The sequence below is a fragment of the Arvicanthis niloticus genome, chromosome 27 (assembly GCF_011762505.2).
Source record: "Arvicanthis niloticus isolate mArvNil1 chromosome 27, mArvNil1.pat.X, whole genome shotgun sequence".
NCBI classification, from domain to species: Eukaryota; Metazoa; Chordata; class Mammalia; order Rodentia; family Muridae; genus Arvicanthis; species Arvicanthis niloticus.
This window is the reverse complement of record NC_133435.1, coordinates 24,311,176-24,327,402: the sequence shown is the minus strand read 5'-3', so window position 1 is coordinate 24,327,402 and position 16,227 is coordinate 24,311,176. Positions and strand designations below refer to the sequence as shown.

At 41.4% G+C, this 16,227-nt stretch overlaps 1 pseudogene; it reads right to left on the bottom strand.

Moving 5' to 3' along the window:
* Positions 1-846: 846 nt before the first annotated feature.
* LOC143439542 (PRELI domain-containing protein 1, mitochondrial-like) lies at positions 847-15,369 on the bottom strand (annotated as a pseudogene).
* Positions 15,370-16,227: the final 858 nt, after the last annotated feature.

The following is a 16,227-nucleotide window of genomic DNA, read 5'->3' as shown; positions in this document are numbered from 1 at the left end:
TAAACACTCATCAGGATGATGAACTCATCGAGAAAGGAGAAAGAGAGCCTTGACTTCAAGAGGGTGAGTGTTGCATCTGTATCCGGGACTCAGAGCAGAGCAGAACAGTGCAAAACATCACACACCTGACTCACAGGGCAAGATCCAGAAGCTTCTGAGGCTAGGCAAGAATTTCTAGATATCGGTCACCTGTACTGGGTCCCATGGATTCTTCTCCCAAGCCCTGGGTGTTCTATGTTTTCTCCTTAAAGTGTACCACTGGAGCTTTCATGAGGATGTCCCCAAGAGTCCTCATAGCCAACACGTTCATCAGAACTGGGGATGGAAGCAGCCATCTTCTTAGTACTAGCATGTGTTATCACTTTCTTCCTAATTATCTACTTCTGTGGTTTTTGTCTGTTCTTTCAAGCTATGCTCAGCCCCAAAATATAGACTCTGGCAATTTCTATGATTAACTGTATGTAAGATACAGCTGTGTACAGGAAGAAGCGTTTTCAAGTCTAAGAGGGGGAAAAAACCTCCTACTGGGTAAGAAAGAAAAAGATCATGATTTTGGAAGAATCATTTTTGTGGGGGTCAACAAAATCAAATGTTTACTGAGTGCCAGTTATATGCTAAATACTAGTCACAGTACTTGAGACACAACAGAGAATAACATAAGGAACCCTGTTCTAGTAGAATATACAGATTACAGTGTATTAGCACTTTACCTATGCACTGCTTGTGACCATGGAAGAATAGGCAGGTTGGCTCAGTGAACGTTGAGCCTGGTTTACTGCAGATAGTGAACAGGACACCCATCCTAACTCACCACACAGACAACAGAGAGGGCTCAAGCTTAATTTTTTAATAATCAAGTACAGTGTGGAGAAGGGAGAGGAGGCTGAGCCACACTGGTTCTGACTCTGTGATTTTCTGCTGCTGTTATGTGGTGGTGGCCTCATTGGCCAGATCCTTGTCCTTGTCTATAACTGTCAGTACAGTCTCCTTTGCTGTCTCTTTGACCTCTATTGATGTCTCAATAGGGTTTTAGAAGGGGCCTCATCGTGTACCTTGGCCAACATGTACTGAAAGCCCTTCATTGTCTTGGTCACATTTTTTCTGATGCAGCCAAGACCAAATTCCTGGGTGCCTCTGGAGACATCAAATAAGCTGGAGGAGACCCAGGCTAGCCAAGGGATTTCAGTCCAACAGCTGTCTTTAGAGTTCACACAGTAAATGCAGTGTTTCTCCACAACCACCAGTGGGGTGTGGTTGCTGTTCCGGGTGAAGCTGGTCATGGTCAAGTCTGTGGGTCCTCAATGGAGTCTTCCAGGATGTGGTCCAAGTGAGCAATGTTGACAGTTGTTCTGCCCAATGTGTCATCATTGGTCATGTTGGTCTTGGTCAGGAGTCTCTGGGACAGTGGTTTCTGGTCAAGGGTCACTTCAGGTGCACTATGTCTTCATTTAAGACATGTTTGCTATAGGGATTCAGGTACCATTGCCAGGACACAGTGAACGAGTGCTTCAGGAACTTGGGAGTACTCTCTGGCTCAAGAAATGCTTCACTGTCATGCCAATCAGACAGTCTCCGCTCCTGTACTGCACCAGAGTGCAGAGCCTGGAGGGATGTGGCTCACCAGGCTCACAGCTAAGTCACCCATGTGCCCTGCCCAGGTCACTACTGCCTCCATGAGGGGCTAAGAATCTTTTTCCCCCCAAAATTACTTAACATTGCTTAAACTATAAAATATGAAAGGATAAGAAAAACCATAGACTAAAAATATGACATAAACATACTTTTGTAATTCATATTATCAAAATTGTATGATCCTTACAATTTCTTGACATTTGCTGGTGTATTGATCACCTGTTTGACCCGATGCACCCTCACAGCACACATGACCGGGACAAAATAATTAAACTGTAGCTACATGCTGTACTTCTTATTCATAGCGCTCCACTAAAAAACAAAATGCCATCAATTAAAAAGTAAGGTCCTCATCATTCATGGCTATGAAATAAGTGATTCACACAAATGTAAATGCAAAAATAATAAACACATGTCAGTGAAAGAAAACGTTCACTAGGCATGGTCTTCATGGTGACCAGTAGTTCTTCAGGTCATTGATATTTAAACATTCATAATGAAATAGTTCTAATTCTGTGATAAAAGAACACTCACCCAGTGCAGATCTACAGGAATTTTGAGAGTTTCGTGTATTTCCCAGTGTTGCTGGTAAAGATAAGTAGGCCCAAGGACACTTTACTAGTGAGAAGAGAATAGAACAGAGGGCATATCATTGTCAGAGTATGCATGGCAGGATGACAACTGACAGCTGGTCATTTACAGCATCCTTCCACATGTCATTTCACCTCCCTGGATCCTGAAAACAAACTGTGAGGCAGCCCATTCTTTCCATGGTATAATTACCAACTCCTAGAAGCAGAACAAATTCCCCAAGGAAACCCATAACTACAAAACACGCACGCACGCGCGCACACACACACACAAACAAACACACACACATTCACACACACACACACTTTACAACCTCACAGTAAATAATCTGTTAGTCTGTGAGTCAGGTGAAGAAAGCTTTACATGGAAAGATTGGTACGAGAGGTGGTCCTTGGTCCCGTGAAGACAGGATGCCCCAGTGTGGGGGAATTTGAGCATGGGGAGGGGGGACTGGTGAGTGGGTGGAGGCACAGCTTTATAGAAGCAGCAGGAGTGGGGATAGGATAGGGAGTTCCTGGAAGGGGATGGAGAAAGGGGATAACATAAATAAGTAGAATATCCAATTTAAAAAAAAATGCTGGATTCTAACCCCAGTGTCATAAGGAAAGAGAAACAGAAAAAAAAAGGAAAGAATGAAGAAAGAAGGAAGAAAAGGAGGAAGAACAACTAAAGGGGAAACAATAAAATCTGTTAGAAATTATGATCATGGGCTATGGAATCATAAAACCATTAAATAATATCTATTAATGTTTTAAAAAGTAAAATTATATATACAAAATTGGGTAAAAAGTAGACATTTGTTCCAAACAAGAAAAAAAAGTCAGTACAAATTACAAACAAACAAAGGAAAAAAATAAAACTTACAACATTAAAAAAATATAGGAAGTGAAACAAAATATTTTAGGGCTGGTGAGATGACTCAGTGGATCTCTTGCTACCAAGCCTAAAGACCTGAGTTTCATCACTGGGACACACATGAGACACAGAATGAATAGACTATGGGAATGCAGGAGGAGGGTCAAGGGCAGCTTGCAGGAAAGCACACACACATAAAATAAAAACATATACAAAACACAACATTCAAGACAGTTGTATGAAGTAGCTATTGACCCCTCTGTTATGGTTTTCTCTATACTTTTTATTGCATATTCCTTTATTGTCTCTTCAAACAATAAGTTTTTTTTTATACTAAAGAACCTATACAAAAGGTAATCTTTTTGTATCTACTCAATGATCAAGGTATAATCATCTATCCAGAAAGAATCTTAGGAAAATATCCATAATATTGTCCTATGGGCAAGCCAATAGGACATTTTCTTAATTATTGATGTGGGAAGTTCAACCCATTATGGCCAGCAGTCCTGAGCACTATAAGGAAGCAGACTGAACCAGCCATGAGGAGCAAGCCAGTAAGTAGAACTTCTCCATGGCCTCTACTTTATTTCTTGCCTCCACATTTCTTGTCTGCCTTGAGTTTCTGTCCTCACTTCCTTCAGTAACAGATATGACCTAAGAGCTGTAGGCTGAAATAAACCTTTTTCTCCCAAAGTTGCTTTTCGTTATGGTGATTAATCATAGCAATAAAAACCCTAAGACAATGAATGGCTAAATCTGACATCTCTGTTTCTTTACCATAACTGAGAAGACCAAAACATTCACCCCTACACAGAGACCTTGTTACAGTTTTTAAAACTAGTAAATATTTATCACATACAACATAGAACCCTAATAATTAAGTCTTGACAGCTCCTATTAACTGTAGAGTGAGCTGATTCTTACATATGTTAAACATTCCTAAGTGTCTCCAATATGAAATGCGTAGACTTTGACTAGGAACAAACAGGGTCCAAATTCTTTACTTGTAGTTGTGCACATCCAGTGGTTCAGTTTGTTTTTTTCACAAACAAAAAGAAAGAAACCAAATCACTGTATCTCGTCATGCAACAATCAACTAACGATAGATCACAGACTTAAATATAAAATCTAAAACTTAGAAACTGCTAAAAATAAAATGGTTAAAACACCTCAGGAGATTGGGAAAGGGTAAAGGAATGTTTTTCATAATTCCCCAAAAGCCCAGGCAATAAAAGCAAACATAAATAAAGGGGACTATTAGCAAAGTAAAAAGCTTCTTCCCCGTAAAGGAAATACTCAAAAGCATAAAAGGGCAACTTACAAGATAATAATAAATATTTGAAATTATCCATATGAAAAGGACCAATATCAAAAATCAGTATGAAATCCCAACTATAGCAGCTAAAAGAAAAAGAATAAAAGAAGGTATGGTTTTAAAATAGGCTACTGATATCGATAGCCGTTTCTCAAAAGAAGTTATACAAACGGCCAGGGTATATCTGGAAAATTGTTTAGCATCAATATTTATGGAGGAAATAGTACTTAAAGCCACATTAAGATACCATCTGGGGCTACTACCAACACAACATCCCACACGTCTACTGAGGGCATGAAGATGTGGAGAAAGGGAACCCTCATACACAGGTGGTAGCAAAATGATCTACACATTTAGGTAGACAATGGTATGGGGACTGAAGAACTATAAACAGAACTACCTATGAGCCGGGAGTTTCACCATGAGGATTTATTTAAAAAAAAAAATAGCATGTTGATACGATATCTACACTCCATGTCCACTGAAGCATGATTATCAACCATATGACACCAGAGTAGCTTTCCATCAATAGAGGAATGGATAACAAAAATGTAGAATATTTGCTCTACAACAGAATGTAACAACTCATGAAAAAGAACGAAGTTTTTCATCTTGTAGTAACATAGACCAGCTTATAGGATGTCATGGTAAGTAAAATAAAGCTGGCACAGCAAGGCAGGTCCCACATGATCCATACCAGGAAACTAACAGGGTTGATATAAATTCAGAATAGTAGCTACTAAAGGATGGGAGAGATGTGGAAAAACATAGCCAATGGATACAAGGAGGCTGACTGGGAGGAATAACAGCTAATGCCTTGTAATGGGAGAGGATAACTATAGCTGAAACAATTAATCATATATTTGAAAACAGAAAGCAAAGAACATTTTGGGTGTTCTTCACATGAAGAAATGATAAGTGTTTGAAGTTCTGGACATGCCAGTTACCTGATCTTATCATTGTGACTTGTATATTTGTATGTGAGTGTTACACTATACCCCATAGATATCTACAATTATGGACCAGTTAAATTTTAATGTATTTTTTAAATTATTAGGACTTCAAAACCTTCCATCACTTCTTTGGCTTAAACTTGAGCAGCCAATACCATATCAAAGTCCCAATTATCTCGGGATCTTGTCAAGCACCGCTTCTAAGCTAATGAACTTGACGCTGGGCTTTAAAAAGGGCAAAAGGAGGCCCTTGGAGTTTTCAGATAATTTAAGATCCAAAGGCACTTCATCTAGACCAATTAAAGCTCAGGGTTGGCTGGCCTCATTTGCATATCTCTTAGTTCTGCACCTCACCAAAGGCTGCTGCGTTCAATGACAGCACGTGGCCTCGTTTTTTTTGTTTTTTTTTTTTCCAGCCTCTCAGCTGACAGCAAACAAGCGTTGCCTGCCTGTGGTTCAGCATGCAAAGAAATCTGCAGAGGGGAGGGGCAGCCTCCTGGCCCAAGAGGCTTGAATGAACAAGATGGCAGTGGCAGCAGGCCCAGAATCCCAGACGGCAGTGCAAGGAGAGCTTTCGGAGCACTGGAGGGTTGCAAATGCAAACTCGACTCGTGTTTGTAATTTTTGCACAAGTGCAGGAAGAAGTTTACTCAGGGTCCTGCCTCAAGAAATAAGATGGAGATCAAATGAGGAAGACCTCCCACATCAAACTCTGACTCCTACATGAACATCCAAAAACCGTCTACTCATTCCTCAATTCTTTGCTATCTAATTTAGAAGCATTTTTAAAAATCAGGTTTATAACTCAAAAGACTTTTAGGTCTTCCCTCAGGTTCTTGCTTTTCTGCTGCCAATACTAGGCAGTCCCTCCCACCCGCTCCCTGGGCTTCAGTGCCAGTAGGTCTGTAAGAGTCGTGGGTATGAACACTTCAAGGATGGTTTCAGGGAACAGGGTCTGCTTTATTATGTGTGAACAAACACTTATATAGTGGCAGCCCATTAACTGTGACTGCTTAGCACATTACCTTGGACTCACAGTGAGTTCTCATTACTACCAGGATCTCTATGTACATAAAAGGAGACATGGAGAGGGCAGAATCCTCAGCAGGCCAGCTACTCGCTACTCATATTACTTCAGAATTCAGTGTTCTAACTTCCAAGAATACTCAGGAGCATGGAGTGCCATGCTTCTTATGTAGAAGCACAGTGTGCCACGTAGGCTAGCCAAGTCATGCTTGCATTTTCTCCTATACTCTTCCTTTATCTTGTGGCTGATTCTAAGCTCACTGACAAGGAGATAGCCAGCTTTTGAGTTTGCGTTGCCTACAGACCATGCAAGTCACCATTCCCTCATCTACAGAGCCCTTTGGATAGACACTGGACTCTAAGGGGAACCTCAATGACCTCAATGGGCTATGCAGAGTGAGAGTCCAGGACACACTTCCACCAACCTCAGCTGCAAAGGAGCCATGATCCTGAGAGAGTGTTTATTGCTAAGTCAATTTTTCAGGGTTACATGCTTTCTTTCAGATTGTGTTTGCAAACAGTAGTCAAAGTAAATTATGTTGCTCCTGGGAATTATGATTAGTCTTCCATGTGCAGAGGTTAAAACACAGACAAAATCTTGGGCTTCAGGAGGAGGGAAAGCACCCAGCTTAAGAAAACAGAATCCAGCAGACGGTCCTTCCCATCCCCTTCGCTTCCTGCTTCATTTCTCCCCTCTTTTCTAACTTCCTCTCCCCCATACTTCCTCGTAACCGTCTTTCCTAGTTACCCCGTCCTCCTTCTTTCTTTCCTTTCTATTTATCTTGATTGAGTAGAATGAGGATTCAAAAGTAACATGAAGCTTAAGGGCTATGAACCTCATTACCTAACGAGCACACTGCTGTCTCTTAGGTATCTAGCAGAGAAAGTCTTTGCTCTCTGAAGCCCAAAAGGGTTTCCAAACAATGTTCTATTAAACTAACCAGCGTTTTCTTTTCTTTTTTACTATTTATTTATTTTATATATGTGAGTACACTGTAGCTGTCTTCAGACACACCAGAAGAGGGCATTGGATCCCATTACAGATGGTTGTGAGTCACCATGTAGTTGCTGGGAATTGAACTCAGGCGCTGTGGAAGAGCAGTCAGAGCTCTTAACTGTTAAACTCTCTCTCTCCAGCCCCCAGTGTTTTCTTAAGAGAAGAAAAAAAAAAGATCTTGGAAATTTTGAGGAAAAGAAAAACATGAAAACCTGGGAAAACTATAAACAAACAACTAAGTTAAAGAAGCCCAGATTCTTTCTCATAACATTTCAGAGACAGAATGATATAGGAGAAGGACAACTTTCAATTCCAACCACTCAAGTGTGGGAATGAGGCTGAAGGGTTGACTGGCATCCTCAAGGATCAACCACCAAGCAGCCTCAACTGAACTTGCAATCCTGGCTTTTGTCTCTCCAGATGTTCACTGGGTATGATGCTGATATTAAGGGCCAGGTAGTCATGATAGATGGCACTAAAAGCTAAATTGAGAGCATGAGAGGAGCCCAAGATAGCTCTACCCTCTAAGCTTGAGGGGGACCTCCACCACCTTTCCTCATTTAGGCACACAAGATCAGGCTCTTGGTCAGTTCACAGGGCATGTGCCATCTCGAAGTTTCATTCCAGGAACATCATGTTAACGTAATGAATTTGCCAATGGTAGGAATGTTCACAAAAGGAAACTAGCAGGCATCACACATCAGTACTTTTCCCAGCCCCAGAGACATACCTATACCTTGCTGCTCAAGGCTACTCTTGCTTTCTGCTCTGCTTTTTACTGCCACTGTCTTCCCTAGCACTGCATTATATTCTACCCTACATGTCTCTAAAGTAAAAAGGAGTCTTCTTACATCTCCTTATGACACATGGCACCTAGAACTATGACCATATTCTTTTAAGGAAGCTGAGGTCCCTACAATGGTAGGACTCAGTTAAACACAGGAGGAGGTTAAAGACTCCTGGAGCTTCAAGTGTCTTACCCACCTTGGCCTAGCTCCCTCTCCTAGCTCCCCTGAGTGGGTGAAAATATAAAATGTATTCATCCTATCTTCTTGACACACCAAATGATATGCAGTAAAGACAGTGACATCAAGGACTGCAGAACTAATAAATGTGTTAGTATAAAACCATTGGAATTCTGTCCTAAGCCCTACTGAGCTGAGGCTGGAACATAAACTTGAGTATTCCTAATCAAAAATGCTCTGAAATCTGATACTCTTGGAGGAATAATGCACTACATGCAGAAAATTCCACATGATGAAATTCAGTTTTATATACAAATTTACTAAAATATAATATAGCATTGCCTATAGTGGAAACTTCTAGTTTCTTTAGAAAGTTAGTTATGTCAAATGATGTTTTGCTGGGGCATATAAATGAAAGAATGTTTTGCTAAAGCAGACACAGGTGAGAGGATGTTTTGATATAGCAAACATGTGAAAGAATTCATGATGAAGGAGTATAAATGTGACCCCATAGACAATGAGAGACAAGCACTGAGGATTTGGCTTGGTTTCCTCTGCCTTGCTATTCTTTGCTAAAGACATGCATGTATTGGTTTGCCTTACATAACACTGTTGATCTCCACTAGTGGTGACACCACAGAGAAACTGGCCAAATAACTGCTCATGAGGTTCCTGCAGTAGCTTGCAGCTTCTACAGCCCCACCTCAGGCCAGTTGGCTAGCCTGGTAGTTTCTACAGAATTGAACTTCAGCTTCTGGTTTGTGCCTGGTATTTGTCTGCTGAGAGGACTGGTCTGCAGCTGCTGAGTCATATTTGGTGCTTGTAACGGGACTCAACTGCTAGGAAAGAAGATGGAGCTTTCCCCCAAAGAACTATAGCTGAACAGATCCACTTCCCCCATATCCTAGTAACTTTTCTCTTCCACTACCTCTGCTGGGTAGTGGGCTAGAGGAAAGGTTGAACCCTTATTGAAAGTAGGTCGCAAAAAATTTATGCCAACAATTACCTTTAGTGAGGATGTGAAGAAAAATAAACTCATGTGAATTGTCAAGAATAGGAAATGTGGAAGTAAATTGGTGTAGTGATTATGGAAGACATGGAAACAGAAGATCATGTGGTCAGCAATCCCTCCCTGGGTACACCCTGAAGATGAAAGCAAAGAGTCCAGATGACGGGCCTTACTGCATCTTCCTTGCTACAAAACCACAACAGCCAAAATTTACAACACTAAGGTTCTACTGACAGATGAGTGAGGAAAAGAAACATGGTATACACATGTATTACCAAAGAGAAGTAGTCATGTCAGAAAGTATTTTTGGTTTTGGACCTTTTGGATTAGAGATGTTCAACCTGTACTCTAGCACCAGTTCAATAAGGCTTGGTAATCATTTTGTGTGTGTGTGTGTGTGTGTGTGTGTGTGTGTGTGTGTGTGTGTATATATATATATATATATATGTGTGTGTGTGTGTGTGTGTGTGTGTGTGTGTGTATACATACATATATGTGTGTGTATGTGTGTGTGTATATATGTGTGTGTGTTATATCATGATGTGTGTGTTATATCATTATATATGCCTCAAAGCATACAATAAAATAAAATCAGAGTTCTAGTCAAACAGGAATACTCTATGGGCCACCGAGATGGGCAGTGGGAAAGAAGGCAAAGCTAGTTCTACCAAGTTCTTACAATCACTGGGGCTGGAGTTTGGCCCCTCCTAGAATTATATTTTTTAAGTGTTTCCATTGGTTAGGCCTGAGAAATACCTCCAGCCCTTTCCCTTCAGAGATTGCAAGCTTAGCAGGTGGGGTCTTGCTCTGAGGCTACCACATCTTTTTCATTCTACTTAGCACTGGGCTTTTCTTTGAACTTCTCATCATCTTGAGCACTTGACTTGGCTCCCACCCTACATTTCCTTGGCTCCTTCAAAATGTACATTTTGTAGTTCCCTTTGCCCAATTTGCTCCTTTTTATCCTAGATCTCCATGAGAGTGATAGCTAAAGACCATGTTACACTGGCAATACTCGGTTTTCTTGAACTCTCCTCTGCCAGTGATGTTACTCCAAATCTCTTCAATTTAGTCTTTGGCAGAACTCATAACTGAGGAGAAAGTAGCCACATTCTTTTCCAAAATATCACAATAATGGTCTCCAGGCCACTTGCGATTATTCTTGCCCTCTAAAACCTCTTGAGCAGGGCATATATGCTTCAAATCACCTCTGGCACCACTGTCTTCCATGTTCCTACTAGGATGGCTCCTTAAATCCTATCAAAGGATTCAACAGATTTTCTATTCCAAAGTCTCAATGACTTCCACGTTCCTCTAAACAGAACATGGTCAAGACTCTTACAGCAATACCTCAGTCCCTGGAACCAACTTCTGTCTTAGTCACTGTTCTATTGTTACGAAGGGACACCAAGGCCAAAGTAAATCTTATAACTAAATTATTTTTTAAAAGACTTGCTTATAGTTTTTAAGAGGTAGTCAGTCCATAATCATTCTGGCAGGAAACAGACAGCATGGTGCTGGAGTAGCAGCCGAGAGCTTTGCAACATAATCTTTAGGCAGCAGGGGAGGGGGAGGGGGAGGGGGGGAGGGGGAGGGGAGGGGAGGGGGAGGGGAGGGGGAGGGGGAAGGGAGGGGGAGGGGGGAGGGGGAGGGAGAGGGGGGAGGGGAGGGGGGAGGGGAGGGAGAGGAGGGGGAGGGGGAGAGGAGGGGGAGGGGGAGGGGAGGGGAGGGGGAGGGGGAGGGGAGGGGGAGGGGGAGGGGAGGGGACGGGAGGGGGAGGGGGAGGAGGGAGACTGGGCCTAGCATGGGTTTTTGAAACCCCAAAGTCCACCCCAAAACACACTTACTCCAACAAGGCCACATTTACTCCAGTAGGCCACACCTAATCCTTCTCAAGTAATTCCACTAACTTGGAATCAAGCAGTCATATGCCTTTGGGAAAGATTCTCACTCAAACCACCACAGGAACCCTGTAGAAAATATTGTGCTGAGTAGAACCATGGGAAAGCCTCTTTGTCTGTTCATGTGTCCAGAACCATAGTTAAATGACATGTGTGTGTTTCCTGGCTTTAGTTTCATTCTTCTGTAAGTTGTAACACTGCTGTGGGCACAGCAGGGCAGACTGGGAATTTCCTTCTTTCCAGCTTTGGCCAAAGTATAAAGTTATCTTTCCATATATATGAAGTATGTGTGTGTGTGTGTGTGTGTGTGTGTGTGTGTGTGTGTGTGTGACATTTTTTTCTCTGAATGCAGAGAAGTATGTGACCCCAGATGAAGGCCTTATGGCTAAAGAAGCTGGTAGCATATAAAACTTCTAGCTAACAACTAAATATTTATTTTCATACAATTACCTGGCCAATGAAATGACCAGATTTAATTATTTTTTAAGTATTAAATGAGCAACACTGTAATGAGAGTCAAATATTCAGGCTGAGAGGTAAACGTGTGTCACAAAAATGGGAAATCTCCTAATTCTTGCTTAATGATGCTTATCTGAAAATTATCAGGTAGAGTATCAAGGTCTCTTATCTCTTAAATATGCTGAATCCTTTTTCTTGTAAGTGCATAGAGCTGACGTCATGAACACTTCCAGGAAATGCTAAAGCAAATTAACTTCATTCAGACCAGATGAATATATTTTAAATAATTTTAATAATTTAACAATAATTAATTTTAAAATGCATACTTTGGCAAATGCAGAAGATATTTTTGGATTAAATCTACATAATCTTATCTGTTCCTTCAGAGATATAAATAAAATTTATTGTTTTATTAACGGGATTTTTCCACTAATATATATTATTACTTCATATACAATCAAAAATTGTACCATTTTGGGGTTTTGGGTATCTTTGTTGCCATTGCTACTATTACTGTTGCTGCTGCTGTTGTTACTGTTGCTGTTGCTATGTTACTATTACTGTTGCTGCTGCTGTTGTTACTGTTGCTATGTTACTATTGCTGTTGCTGCTGCTGTTGTTACTGTTGCTGTTGCTATGTTACTATTACTGTTGCTGCTGCTGTTGTTACTGTTGCTATGTTACTATTGCTGTTGCTGCTGCTGTTGTTACTGTTGCTGTTGCTATGTTACTATTGCTGTTGTTGTTGCTGCTGTTACTGTTGTTATTATTGTTGTTAATTTTGTTGTTGTTGTTTCTCTTCTTGCGGTTGCTGCTGTTCTTGTTGCTGCTGTTGTTTCTGTTGTTGTTACTATTGTGGTTGTTGCTGCTATTGTTTTTCTGAAATGCAGATGGTGCTAACAATCTAAATGATTGTCCTTTAGGTACAAAAAGCAGAACAATCATCCTTAGTTTGTTTTAGCTGAGTTCTCTACCCAATAGTCTGTGATACTTTTAAGATACATTTAAGAAATGTATACAAGCAGGCCTGCACAAAGGACAGCCAGAGGTCACAGGTCCATCCTGAAGTACCACTGTAATGAGCAAGTATATGGCAGAAAGATGGGAAAGAAAGAAAGAAAAGATTAGCAGTTTGTGTACTGTGAAGAGAGACAAAACTGGAGACTCAATGGCTGTTAGTAACAGCTTGATGTGAGTGAACTGCACTGTCACCCAAGGCCATGGTGGTATCTGGGCCTGTGCTGCTGTAGAGAGCCATGTCTGTGTTCATGGCCCTACCAAATCAGGGATCCGTGTCACTGTCTGTGGCCCATGATACCACCAAAGATCATGAAGACATCCTCCTATGGTCTGGGCTGCCACCTGAGGCATGTTGATGTCTAATGGCTGAGCTGAGCTGGAGCTGCCCCTCACCTGAGCAGCTAGGCAAAGCTAGTCCAAGCAGCAAGAGAGGAAGAGAGCTGGCCTCACCCCTTGCTGGGGCAATGAGGTAAAGTCAGTATCTCCACAACTCAGGCAACAGTAGAATATCTGAGAGGAGTCCTGGTGAGGATTCATTATTGATAGTGTAACAGGTGACAAAGGCCTTGAGCCAAACCAATGACTCAATGAAATAAACATTACAAGCAAAGCTGTTTGGACAAAAGAGTATATTGTGTGATGCACTGTAGCTTTCACTAGATGATATTTTTTGTCTTTTTTAAATTTAATTTTAGTTGTTTTATTTTCTTTTGGGGGTAGGTTAAAAGGGTGGTGGGCAGATACGGAAGAACTAGAAAATAAGTGGAATTGTGGTGCATGATGTGAAATTCACAAATAATCAATTTTAAAAATTATAAAAGAAAAAGGAAAAAAAGATGTCTCCAAACCTAATTCAGTCAGTAAAGTGCTTGCCAATAAGCATAAGTGCCTGAGCTCAGATCTCTAGCACTTGGTAAAAGCCAGGGACAGATGTATACATATGAAACCATAGCTCTGGAGGGCAAGGAAGGGAGGCAGAGGCAAGACAGATCCCTGAAGTCCAATGGCCAGCCAGACTCACTAATTGGTGAGCTCCAGGTTCAATAAGAGACCCTGTCTTGAAAGTTAAATTGGAAAGTGACTGAGGAAGACACCCCACAGTGATATCAGGCCTCCATGTATAAATGCATATACACATGTACGCACAAACATATACACATACACCATACACATGATTTAAAAAAAAAAAAAAAAAAAAAAAAAGGTATCCATTCAATAGAATAAAGAAATCTGCCGGGCAGTGGTGGCGCACGCCTTTAATCCCAGCACTTGGGAGGCAGAGGCAGGCGGATTTCTGAGTTCGAGGCCAGCCTGGTCTACAGAGTGAGTTCCAGGACAGCCAGGACTACACAGAGAAACCCTGTCTCGAAAAACAAACAAACAAACAAACAAACAAAAAAGAAATCAAAGTTAATTTTTCAATATACTTATGTTACTTTTGTTAATCAGAGGAAGATTAAAATAAATGCCTTACACGTTGCAATGCCTTCTCTAAGAACAAAACAAGTTGTTACATTTATACTGTTTATAAGTGGGCAGTTGAGGGAAAGTACACTTTTTAACACAGGCAAACGTCTGAGAGCTATTTGCTCATGGATTCTCAGCTCATCATCAACAGACCTTGTCGGCTCCCTGCCGGCAGGTCCAGGCAAGAGGAGAGCGCTCCTGGTCCAGCAGGGTCTCTTTAGATGGTGAGTGTTGACAGCCCAAAAGAAACACACCAGGCCAGAAGTCTTATCGAAGCAGAAACTCAACTTTATTGCATCAGCCTCTAGCTTATAAAAATTCAGAACATAGGGAGGGGGATTTCTGGTAGGGTGAGATAACATAGGAGGCAGGGAAGGGTGACAGAGAGTATGAGGTGACTGACAGGGCCAATAGCAAAGCTTTGCATCAACTGTGTCACCATGGTATAAAAGTGACTGAGGTAGGTCTCAAAACTCAAGCCAGGCTTAGGCTCTCCCACAAGGCCTCAGAAACTCGAGCCAGGCTCGGGTTTGTCCACAAGGCCCAAACCAGGGCCAAAATGGGGCCCAACAAGACCTGACCTGTCAACTATTCAGTAGCTTCTCCAACAGTTGCAATAGTAGGCTTTGATCATTCCTCAAGTCTAAGAGCCTTTTCTTCTGTGGTCAAGTTCACTGGTGATAGACTCTTGTGATGAACATTACCTGTGTGTCCTAGAGAATAAAAGAAGGGAATGGCTTTAAAATACATGCAGCAATCCTCTCTCTTTTCTTCAGGGGACACAGCCCAGCTACTCCGGTGAATGCCTGAAGTCCTAGTTAGTACCAAATTCTACTCACACTATGTATTTTCTATGCATAGATGTGGGAATATTTAATCTATATTTAGGTACAGTAAGAGATGAACAATAGCCCAGAATAAGTTACAATCCTAACAATATACTGCAATGAAAGCAATGTGTTTATGGGTGTGTGCTCTCTCTCTCTCTCTCTCTCTCTCTCTCTCTATCTCTATCTCTATCTCTATCTCTCTCTTCCTCTCCCTCTCTCTCCTCTCTCTTTCTTTCTCTTTCTCTCTCTCTCTCTCTCTCTCTCTCTCTCTCTCTCTCTCTCTCTGTCTTACCTCATTCACCTTTTCATGTACAGGAGCCAAGTCATGGCTTCCCTTCAACATGACCATTATCCTTATCTGAATTGCCAACATTGCTGTTAGTTTCTAGATAGATCACACCAAGCCAAAGCAGTTCTCACATTAGGAGGTTTTTACTGAAAGAGAAGAAGCAAGGAAGAGAAAAGAGAGCTATGGGTGAGGGTCTGTGTCTTTTATCTGGACAATGATGTAGGTAGCAAAGGTGGTGATGCACGCATGCAGGTGATGCAGGTAATGCATGTGCTGGGGGTGTGCCATGGTTGCCATGGCAACAAACACAGGAGGGTGCTTGTTGCCTAGGAATGATGTCATCAGTAGATTCAGAAGCTGACTATAAACAGCTTCTGATGCTAACGATTATTGTACCTATACTTCAGGCCATTAGTTAAAATAATAGCTGCTTAAGCAGAAACACTGTGATAGCAGCACAGTTGTTGTCAACCAAGATGGCTAGGAAGAAGAACCTGTCAGGTGATGTATACAAAGTGGATAAGCTGGGTAGAAGGATGATTCAGGTTCCAGGCTAGACTTTATTGTACCACTTAGACTGGTAATTCCACTTAAAATTTATGAGTTATTTATTTCTAAAATTTCCCACCTACCATTTTTAGGCCATGGTTAACTGTGGTTACCTGAAACTCTAGAAAGCAAAGCTTTAGACTAGGAAGAGCATTACACTTACATACAGCACTGGAGTCGACCTTGGCAATGTGTAGTAGCCATTGCATACAGAGAAGAGAACAATGAAAGATCTTCCATAAAATATTCTGGGGAAAGGGGAAAAAGGAGGAAAGATACCACTGAAAAGGTGGGATCTACTTATATATTGAGCCTAAGGATATGGGGTAAAGCTTAACTCCTAGTTATGTTAAGATACAATGAAAGAAA